Genomic DNA, 11,772 nt, shown 5'->3' on the forward strand with positions numbered 1-11,772 from the left:
ACTCCATCCATTGCACCTTTATCTGCTCTTAGCAGATAGCTGCTGGTCTAGCCTAGACACCCCTTAATATAAACTATATAATTTTATTTTATTATAATAAATTAATAAATTCCCTTAAGGATACCAGAGAACCCTGGGGGCCAAGTGAAGTCTAATCCATCAGGCCTTCCAGGTAATGAGAGCTACAATAGTCAGTGTTACCTATGTATGTAGTCATATATAGACACAGATGTAAGTACATTCAAATTCTATAAATGTCATTAGGATCTGCCCTAAAACTTTATTTTTACAGAAGCAAAATAGCTTGCCCAAGGTCACACACCCAATATGAACTGAATGCAGGTCTTCCTGATTCCAGCATCAATTCTCTATCATGAGTATGGTATACAAATATGGAATCAACATGGATTTGGAAATACCTCCAAGTCTAGTGGCCCCAGTAATTAATGCTATTTTCTTTTTTTAAAAAATCAACATGTAGCACATCTGGGTCAGCCTTAGTGACTCACCACAGATCTTTATAATGCCATAACACAATATTCCAAAGACGCAATAGTAGAATGATTTGCTATTACTAAGCATCACTCCCTTCCCTATCTTCTCCAAACCTGAACTAATCTGCAAAAAATTTTCCGCATCAATCCCAAGTCTCATTTGTAGTAGACTCTCTGGGAATATTCTCTCAACCTTGCAGTGAAAGGTTGAATCCCCAAAGGAGACTGCAGCCTTAAGTCCCATGAATAAGCCTATGGGAGTATACTCGTACTACTATAACTCAAGCGTTCCCACTAGTGTGCTTTCAACAATTCAAATCAAGATCGCCAGAGCTAGTTTTCTCTCGAGTATATTCAAAGCCAGCAATCTTCTCTGATGCCAAAGTCACTGTCCTTAAAGCTATTTCTGCATCTCTACATACCCATCTCTCTGGCATAGATGTGCTTGAGCTTGGAAGGTTGGTGTTTGCCTTCAAAACCCAATGGTCAATGGGGGTGGTGGGGGTGAGTGAGGAGAGACAAATCCCTTCACCCCAAGAGCAATGCTAATGCCTGCCCCAAAGCTAATGAGCTCTCTCTACAGTATTTCTATTTAAAGCCCTTCAGAGGAGAGTTCAGGTTTTGCTTTTTAATGAGACTTTTTAAAATTCTATCAGGGAAAGGGATTCACACTTCACAAAGTGATTCACACCTCATGGCTTAACCATCACTAATTTAAATTTTGTTGCCAGTCAATAAGCAGCATTTATGAGCAAGATGCTACTAAGCACTGAGAACAACCACAAAAAAAGGCAAAAACTGTCCCTGCCCTCAAGGAGCTTCCATTCTAATGGAGGGGAAACAACATGCAAACAACTATTATATACAAGATCTATCTAAGCTAAATTGAAAATAATCTCTGAAGAAGGGCTATGATTAAATTTTGTGACTACCTCAACTGAGTTGAGAGGGAAGATATAAATCACTTTCCTCTCCCTTCCCTCTCCTTATCACACAGATGGAGCTACAGAAAATATAAAATAAATGTATGATTGTGTGTCTCTGTGCTTTGAAGGAGGGATAATGAAGGAGATTGCAGTAAATATATTTTTCCATTTAAGGGTAGAAGACACAGTTTTCTTTCTTGCACAAATAAATATTTCCATTTCCAGTCAAGAATATGAGAAATTATTAAAGAGGGAATAGTTATACTATATAAAAAATAGTAATTTTGGTTTGTTTCTTTTTTATTTAGTTGTGACCTCTATCATTTAATTTTCCATTAGTGCTCTAATGACATGACAAAATTTTAAAAAAGAGATAAGTAATCATTATATTTTCATATTTTTCCCATTCCACTAAATCTCCTTCAACTGAAAAGGTGACCCAAAGACAGAGCAGGAACAGAAAGGGAGGATGGGTATGATCCCACTTAATCAAGAAATATCATAAGTTGCCATTTATTATTCATCATCAAGACAACCATTTGGATTAGCTTATAAAGCAAAAAATTAATCTGTGTTGAGTTTATATCAAAAACAATATTACAACTCTATGAAATTTAAATTGGCAGAGATGTTCAAATTATTCTTGCTTTTAAAGGATACGCTGACATAAGAAATCTGATGGTACTCACTTGTAGTTAAAATGTAAAGCCCACAGAACACTAGGGTATCCTTGATCAACCAAGAGTTTCCTTTAACCCTGCAAATTACTGAGTACATTACAAAACCATTAAATAATAATGACTTCAGACTTGCCAGACAAGGACAGAGCAAATATGCTCAGCCCTCTGGAATCTGCTCACAAACATCTCCTTCTAGCCAACACACATGTAAACCTCTCAGTAACAGAAACATTGTGTAAAGTACAAACACCAAGTGAGAGGAATATGAATTTTTTGTTATAAATATTTTCTTGCTCCCCAGCAGGATTTTTTTTTTCCTGGAAGGGACTAAGAACCTATCCAGAAGAAGACTGGCCAATTAGAACTGTTCTGCCACAAGAAGATGGAGGGATGCAGTATTAAGAGGGCATGACAGTTTTTTAGCACCTTTCCTAAGTCACATACCAACCACCTTTGTCATCTGCTTTTCAATTCCTATTATGGAGCAGAAGGAAAAAAAAGCTCAGCAGCACAGTGTGATGAAATGAGTCAGTATTTATGCCAGTTATATAAACATAATTAAAGTGCACAGGATGCATACTAGAGACAGCCGAATTGCTGCACATGACCGCCCCCCAAAGTCCCTGAAAATCCAAAGATGGGGTGAAAAACTTGTGCTCTCTTTTACCTTCCCTTCTTACTCTAAAACAGGGCCTCTTAACACTTTTATATCTGGTGAAAACTTCAGACCCTTTCTCCAAAAGACATTTTTGAATGCAAATAATAATAATAATAATAATAATAATAATAATAATAATAATAATAATAAATGTGATTACAGAGGAAACCATATACTTAAATGTAGTTATCAAAATAGTTTTCATCCGAGTTCACAGACCTCAGGTTAACTTCCTCTTTAATGCCAATAAATTTCCCCTGAGTCAGGATGATAACAATTCAAACCACTCCAGGGGGTGTTGAATAGGACCATCATTTCTCATCCTGCTAAGTTAGGTGATTGGTCTTCTCCAGAATTCTCAAGGTTCTGTAACCAACAGAGTTGGCTAGAAATGGAGAGGATAAATGGGACCACAAATGGACAAGGTCAATCTAGTTTGTTTTCTTGAAAACATTCCCCTTTGCCCATTTGGTTGAAATCTGACCTCTAAAACCTCTAAAACTAAAACCTCATCTGCCTGTTTGTAATGTTTTTCTCAAAGTTAGATTCAACAAACCAGAGGAAGGAAAGGCTGCATTAAGGAAACAGTGAGTCTCCGCTGGAGAAATCCTTATAAACAATCTGCCTCTCTAAAAAGAATATTGGGACCTAGGAAGACATCTATAAAAGAGAAAAGGCAAAAATTCCAACCCTCATTCTTTGAATATAAAAAGAAGAGAAACTTTTTTGAAAATATAATTCTTTTGTATTTTCTGTAATATTTATTGGCTAAAGGTTTTTCAAGATCTGCACATAAACATACATATGTTTATTGAATGTATATGTGTGTATGTGTATTTTGCTGCAGTCACAAATAACTGTTGGATTCTGACAAATATACTCCAATCCACACCACCACTGAGTTTACCTTTGGGTGGGCAGTGGGGTAGTTTTGCTTTTCCAATAGGGTTTGAGCCTTCTAAAGGTCATAGTATTCTAGCACTCAGCTAAAGAAACCTTGTAAAGAAGAATGCATCTAACTTACTGGAGTCATTTGCTTCAATGAATCCCTTACCTGTGTTCCTAAAATTGCAGTGATTCTGATTATCACCTAATGGAGTCTCATCTCTTTCCTTTCCCCTACTCAAATATGTCCTAGAGTCTCTATACAAGGACAATATCTACTTTCCAGCAAGCAAGTTGAAAAGGGACAGAGATGTTGGAGAGAAATGCAATGGAGAGTGAGAGAGAGAGAGAGAGAGAGAGAGAGAGAGAGAGAGAGAGAAACAGTAATACTCTACAAATGGTTGTGTGTGTCCATAGATGGTTAATATTTATCTTATTACTTTATAGATAGAGTGTATATAGTAAATACATGGAAGGATTTACATTACAGTAGCATCATAAATATTTGGTAAACATTGTTTAAAGCTGTTGTTTTCCTAAAAACATGCATCAATTTCTGAGAGAAAGCTGAGCATCACCCTACCATTTCCATGCATCAGTTCTTTCAGCTCTATCACTCCTTCCTTTCCTGTCACAGAAAGAAGGCCTTCCGCTTCTCCTCCCATACCCCTCTCTCCTTAGCCCAAAGAGAAATGTTTAAATAGACCCAAGTCTAGGAAAAGATGCTTCCCTCACCATAGATTGGCCCCACTTGCTGTCTTTTTGTACCCCCAGTATTTTATTTCATTATTCCCGTTATCCCCCAGCTTCTTCTCCAACCCACCTCTCTCCCAGAAGCAATCGGCAGTTATCACTGCAAACTGCAAAGATGCAAACACACACAGTACACACAACAACAACAACAAAAACAACAACAAATATCACAACCTCAAATGAGCAATCACCTACCATGCCGTGCCTGAGAATTGGGATCCTGGTCCAGGACTGTTTGCACCATCAACTGACTCCCTACTGGCTTTTCATCACCACATTCCAAATTGGAATGAGGAAGAGCTTCTTTGGGGGGTGGGGAATTAGTTAGAATTAATGATTAAAAAGGTGATCTCCAGAAAATACAATCTTAAAAGTCTTCAGGCCCCAGAGATTGGAGGTCAAGAGGACTTCAAGAGATTTTCCAAAAAAAAAAAAACAGGAAAAGGAAAAGGCAAAAATAAGCTTGTAGCAAGTATCACCCTTAAAATCAAAATAAAGGGAGGGGGGAGGGAGAAGAAAAAAAAGAAGAGAGCTTGCTGAATCACCCTCTTTCACTGCCTGGAAACCATTGTACAGCGTGATGCTGCCTGTACCATTGTGGAATCTACCAGAGGCAAGGGACAGAAGGCTTGGGGAATGGGGTTGCTATGGCAACTGAAAGGAGCACATGTGACGTCAAAGCTCATAGAGGTCTCAGGAGGGATTTGGGGGTGGAAGGGGGGGAGACAGAGAGAGCCAGTGATAGGGGAAAAAGTCTCATCTATGGCTCCAGCTACTGTGTTTTCCAGTGGATGCTGGACCTAACCCAGGACAAAATGCAAAGACATAATTCCTGTGGCAAAAAAAAATGCAAGCAATTCTGAAAGTTGATTTTCTGGTCTGCACAATTTGGTCATATGCTTTCCTCCATGCAGTGCTCTTGTGCTCTCTCGCTCTCTCTCTCTCTCTCTCTCTCTCTCTCTCTCTCTCTCTCTCTCTCTCTCTCTCCCCCCTTGATTTGCATTGCCTTTCCTCTCCTCAGAGCAATCAGTGATAGAGAAGGACCAATACATCATTTAAAAACCACATTCCATCTTTGTTCCTCCACTCATTCAGAGAATAGAGAGGCATTCTCTGTCCTGAGAGATGCAGGAAAACGCAGGATTGGAACAACTGCCAGCACAGGTGCCATCTTTCAAACCGTGGCTTGGAACAAGGGTGCAATCTGTTTTTTCCCTCTATTTCTTATCACTCTTTCAAAAATATATTCTTGCTCCCTAGTTTCAAGCCCTAAAATTAATGTATGGGGAAAAATCACTGACATTTGAGCTGCTGGCTGTTGATTTCATTTTCAGAGACTCCTCTGAGATATAAAAAGGTTCACCTTGTCAGTGTTCTACTAGCTGTTTTGACTTTTAGGTGAGTATAAAGGTGGACTGGCTGCAGCTTTTCCTTTTTATTTATTTTTTTTTTGAGGGGGAAGGGGTGGCCAAGGGGGCAGGATCTTTGATTTCATTGGTGCAGGAAACTCCCTCCACTGATGCAGTTCTGCACCTGTTCTGTAAGTGGAAGTCTTAGAGAAATGCCCAGAGGACTTCTTATAATCTGAAAAAGTCTTATAATCTTGCAACATTAGTTTGAATTTGTCTATTATTAAACAATAATGATAATATAATAAATACAATATAATAAATAATAATAGTTACTATAGTTTTTTAAGGTTTGCAAGAACTTTATAAATATTACTTCATCTTATCCTCAAAATAACTGCAATAGATACTTGCTCTCCTTGTCATTGTTGTTGTTATTGCTTTTACTATAATTTTTTTTGGTTTTTGCAAGGCATTGGGGTTAAGTGACTTGCCCAAGGCCACACAGCTAGGTAATTATTAAGTCTGAGGTCTGATTTGAACTCAGGTCCTCCTGACTCCAAGGCCGGTGCTCCTCTATAATTTTTAATATTTAATATCTAATTATATATATATATATATACTCAAATTAACTACAAAGGACATGTGAAAAAGGTACAGATAACATCCAGAGAAAGAAAATGATTTTATATACATATACATTTTTGTGTCTAATGGTAGCCATCTCTAGAGTGGAGGATGGGAGAAAAAAGGTGAAAAAAGAAATTTGCATGCTTTAATTATGATACCCATTTTACAGATGAGGAAACTGAGGCAGATAGTATAATTTACCCAGGATCACATAGTAAATTTCTGAAATTGGCTTTGAATTCAGGTCTTCCTAAATTCACATTCAGTATGCTATCAACTTTGTCAACTAGGCTCCTCAAAATAGTTTCATAATCACCCTTATAAAGATGTGGGATTTTACCCCCACCCCTTTTGTTTCCTTATTAAGTATGAATTTCTTTAAGTGGACCAAGAAATAAAGCCACCAAAAAAATAAAATAAAACCAAATGATTGGCTGAGAAATTTTCACTTAGCATGCATTGAGACTACAGCTAGGTCCCAATTAGTGCAAATAATGAATCTTCAGGAGAGGTTGCATTGTTAGAATTTACACGGTTCAACTGTAGGTTTTGTTGAGCAAATTCCAACTTAGTATTGGAAGATTTAATTTCTGAAGTTGAAGAGTACAGTTTGAGCCAATTCATCAGGAGAAAGCTGCTTTTGAGGGAAGGAGAGCATTTTTCCTGTTTATACACACTACACACACATGCACACACACACACAAACACACACACACACACACACACACACACACACACACACACACACATACACACGTCTTCCATTTTACCATGTCATCTGAGAGGAGAGAACAATAGGAGATAATTCAACCAATCCAAAACAAGACACATCAGGAACAAATACCAAAAAATACAGACATCACAGAAAGATAGTTATTAGAGGAAGGAATCATCTTCAAAGTACTAAACCCCTTGAACAATAAAAGAATATAGGAGCGGCTAGATGGCACGGTGGATAGAGCACCGGCCTTGGAGTCAGGAGAGCTTGAGTTCAAATCTGGTCTCAGACACTTAATTACCTAGCTGTGTGGCCTTGGGCAAGCCACTTAACCCCATTGCCTTGCAAAAACCTAAAAAAATAAAAGAATGTTATATATGGACTTCCACTAACTAGGAGTTGTGAATTTGTTTATGTTCTCTACATGTGTATCTCATTAGCATTGGATTCTAAGTTTAAACCCATGATTTCTTGGAGTTTGTACATACTCATAGAAGTGCACCTTATACTTTATGGGGAATTTTTTTTTGGATGGCACAAGTTCTGGTTAAAATTATTTTCAGAAGCATACTTAGATGGTATTTGTCTATTCAAATGTATCTCCATCTTCCCACTACATATCTGTGAATAACTATATTTTCTTCAAATACCTTAACTGTATTTAACTGAACACAGAAGCAGAAAAGAGAATGTCTTCAATTAAATATTAGATTTTTTAAAATATATAAAACAAAGATACTTCTTACTAAATTTTTATTTTGGAAAACAGTTTACTTTTTATTAAAATTTTTATATTACATGTTAAATGCAATGTGATTGGCTCATTTTATTTTAATTAATTAGTTATAACTAACAGAATCAAAAGCTCTTTGGAATCTTCAATAATTTTTAAGGATCTAGGGGCGACTAGGTGGCGTAGTGGATAAAGCACTGGCCCTGGAATCAGGAGGACTTGGGTTCAAATCTGGTCTCAGACACTTAATAAGTACCTAGCTGTGTGGCCTTGGACAAGCCACTTAACCCCGTTTGCCTTGCAAAAACCTAAAAAAAAATAATAATTTTTAAGGATCATGAAACCAAAAAGTTTGCTCAAGGTCCCCCCCAAGCAGTTAACCATCTTCCCAATATCAATTAATCCATTGTCAACTGTTAGCTTTTAATTTAAGGATTTTACTGAGAAAATGTAGCAAGGAATTGATGTACAATATCATCTCACCCAAGCAAGAGTGTGTTCTCCTACACACACACACACATATATATATAATTGCTATAAAACATTTATCCCATTTTTGTCCCATTTCTGAGGCTTACAGGATGAGATGTCTTCACTGTAAGTTCAATTCATTTCTGGGTTATCAACTGTCTCTCACAAGACTTGGTTACTGCTCCTACCAGCTTCAGTTGTTGAAGGCTTTTTCAACCTTTTGAAGCTCACAAGGTCACAACCCAAAGTGACGGAGGCCTTCCTCCAGGTCTTTTAATGTTTCATGTTCCACGGATACTCAATACATACATTCTGGTGATCCCATTATAACAACTCCTAACTCTTTTCTCAATGTCACCTCTTACTACAATCTAGCAGGTACTTTTTTGGCCTTTTGGTCACCCACAATTGTGGTTCCCTAAGATTGCAGTATTCCCTGACTTATTGCCTACAGAATCAACAACATTAGAGATATGGAGTTTCTTTTTATCAGGGAATAACTTGAAACTGTTGAAATAATTGTAATTTAGGTAATGCTTTAAGGGTTGCAAAGTGTTTTACAAATGTTATCTCATCTGATCTTCACAGCAACCTGTGAAGTGGTCACTAATTAGTGGTCACTAATTAATGTCTCCATTTTACAAGAAGGAAACTGAGGCGCAGAAGTTAGTTGACTTCACCAGGATTGCATAGTTAGTAAGTGATTGAGACCAAATTAGATTCATTTCCTTCTAACTTCAAGTCCCATACTCAATCCACTATAATTTTTCCAAATCCAATCCAGAACCCTATCCTATTGAATTCTGAGTCAAACTGGTTGCCCATTTGTAGTGCCTGTGAACTCTCTAATTTTTGAACAATTAGATATTCCTATGTTGTTTTTGTTTTTGTTTCGTTATTTTTCCTAAAAAGGAATATTGACCTAGAAGTCAGTAGACCTGATTTTCACTTACAACTCTGACTTACAGTTAAACTTTTTTTACTTGTTGAGTTATTTTTCAGTCATAACTGATTCTTTGTGACCCTATTTGGAGTTTTCTTGAAAAAGATACTGGAATCGGGCGGCTAGGTGGTACAGTGGATGGAGCACCGGCCCTGGAGTCAGGAGTACCTGAGTTCAAAGCAGACCTCAGATATTTAATAATTACCTAGCCGTGTGGCCTTGGGCAATCCACTTAACCCCATTGCCTTGAAAAATCTAAAAAAAAAAAGATACTGGAATCATTTGCCATTTCCTTCTGCAGCTTATTTTACAGATAAGGTAACTAAGTCAAATATGGTTTAAGTGACCTGGTCAGATTCACACAACCAATAACTAACTGAGGCCATATTTGGTCTCAGGAAGGTTAATCTTCCTGACTGGTGCTCTATCCACTGTGCCACCCAGCTGCCCAGTTAACCTTTGGTCACGTGATTAAACTCTTCTGATTTTAGTTTGTTCATTAATACAATGAGACATGGAAGCCAATAATATAGCTAAATACATACATACATTCATACAAACAGATCTAGAGACATAGATACAACCAGATCTAGCTAGAGAAATAAAACAAGCAATGAACTTGATGCAAAAGAGTTATTGAAAGATGCTCAGAAGAAAATTACCACCAACTCAGGAATACTGAAGTCTGAGAGAGGAGAAATCCAAATAGAGTAGCAGGAAGAATAGATCCCAACTGCCCACCATACTTCCTCCACAAAGATATAGAAGCTTCACCAGATCTAATTCTGATTGGGAAATCGAAAAGTCTCCATGAGTCATTTTATGAAACAGGTGGTGAGAATTATCTTCTTACAGTTGTTGGGTACAATTGTAGGATTCGTAGAGCTGCAAAAGGCCTTTAACATCATTGTACCCAATACACTCTGGGCACTCTGGTACACATGGAAAGGAATGGTTCAGATGAGGAGTAAAATCAACCCAGAGGAATAGCAGTTCTTAAAACTTTATTGCTACTTACAGAAGAAAAGAACAGGGGTCAACTACATAAAAGTGTAACCATTTATTAGTGGACTAGCAGAAAGAATGTTGTTTCCATTTAGAAGGAAGGATGGAAAGATAGCTGGGGGCGGGGGGGCAGTTAGGTGATGCAATGGATAGAGCACCGACCCTGGAATCAGGAGGACCTGAGTTCAAATCCAACCTCAGACACTTGCTAATTACTTAGCTGTGTGACCTTGGGCAAGTAACCTAACCCCATTGCCTTACAAAAAAGGAAAAAATACAAACAGAAAAATAGTGAAGGAGGGAACCTGGGATGAGACCCAAGAATGAGGGACAGGGAACATGAGAACTCTGCAGCCAGTCAACTGTAAAGGATAGGAACTACTACAGTAAACTAAATATGAGTGGATCCACTCAGTATTCCACTTAATGAATGAATTACCAGGATAGAATGTTGTATTTACTCTTTTACTATTACTGGTAAATTGATTAACTTTTCACTTCTTCCTTCTCCCTTCCCTCACTACTATCTGTGGAACTAGGATCTCTTAGCCTTAAATCTTATTTATTTGTTTTCTATATTTTTATAATAGAATTTGTCTCCAGATAAAGATAAGCTGATTTGTATTTCATCCTGGGTGTTTGTTATAGAGAAATCGATCATACAATTGGTGAGAGATAAAAAAGGACCTATAGCTCTAGACTAAGTTCAATTCTATAAGCTTATAATGAAGCAGCATTGAAACTAACTCTCTCTCTCTCTCTCTCTCTCTCTCTCTCTCTCTCTCTCTCTCTCTCTGTCTCTCTGTGTCTTTGTTGCTCCTCTCCTCAGTCCCTTCATCTTCCTCCCCTCAAACACCTAGAAATAATCATGAAAAGCACAATTGTTTTCTTCAATAAATCTGTACTAAATGGATACTAAATTGGCAAATACCATTAAGCAAATTAACTCGTGGTTGAAAGAAACTAATTCCAAAAGCCAGTATCAAGAAACAAATGCTTGTATCAGATCCCAATTTATTACTGAAGAACTGAAGCAAGCTAAAAAAATTTTGAGAGAAAACTTGGTATTCAGGAAATTATGAAAAAATTGTCAATCAGATAGAAAAGTTTACATGCATCTTAGCTGAAGAAAAATAGAAAAGTGAAGTAAGGCTGGGGACTACTTTTTAGAGAAATAAAACAAGCAATGAACTTGATGCAAAAAAATGTTATTGAAAGATGCTCAAAAGAAAACTAACACCAACTCAACAATATTGAAGTCTGGGAGAGGAGAAATCCAAATAGAGTAGCAGGATGAAGTAGATCCAACCTCCCCACCATATTTGCTTTGCAAAGATCCAGTAGACTCACTCAAATTTTCATTGGGAAATCAAAAAGTCTCAGTGTGTCATTTTTTTTCAGCCCAGGTCAGCATAAGGAGACAGAGAGGTCTGGAAACAATACCCAGTTCTGCACAGATCCAGAAAGGTATCTGTGACTTGGGATGGCCAGAAGCCGACTGATCCTCCCAACCCTCAAGGACAGAAA

At 37.5% G+C, this 11,772-nt stretch overlaps 1 protein-coding gene across 6 annotated transcripts in view; it reads right to left on the bottom strand.

Annotated features, from left to right (window-relative positions):
• Positions 1-4,717, bottom strand: part of MAPK10 (mitogen-activated protein kinase 10) — a 184,695-nt gene extending 179,978 nt beyond the window's left edge. For 4 of the 6 annotated variants that reach the window (XM_074228604.1, XM_074228605.1, XM_074228602.1 and 1 more), the window contains exon 1: positions 4,592-4,714. The gene's annotated coding sequence lies outside the window, so the exon portion shown is untranslated. Of the gene's footprint in view, positions 1-4,591 lie in introns of all 6 variants that reach the window. The other 2 variants (XR_012476894.1, XR_012476893.1) reach the window with 1 other exon arrangement.
• Between the last annotated feature and the right edge of the window lie 7,055 nt (positions 4,718-11,772).

Source organism: Macrotis lagotis, chromosome 3, assembly GCF_037893015.1.
Source record: "Macrotis lagotis isolate mMagLag1 chromosome 3, bilby.v1.9.chrom.fasta, whole genome shotgun sequence".
In the NCBI taxonomy this organism is placed as follows: domain Eukaryota; kingdom Metazoa; phylum Chordata; class Mammalia; order Peramelemorphia; family Peramelidae; genus Macrotis; species Macrotis lagotis.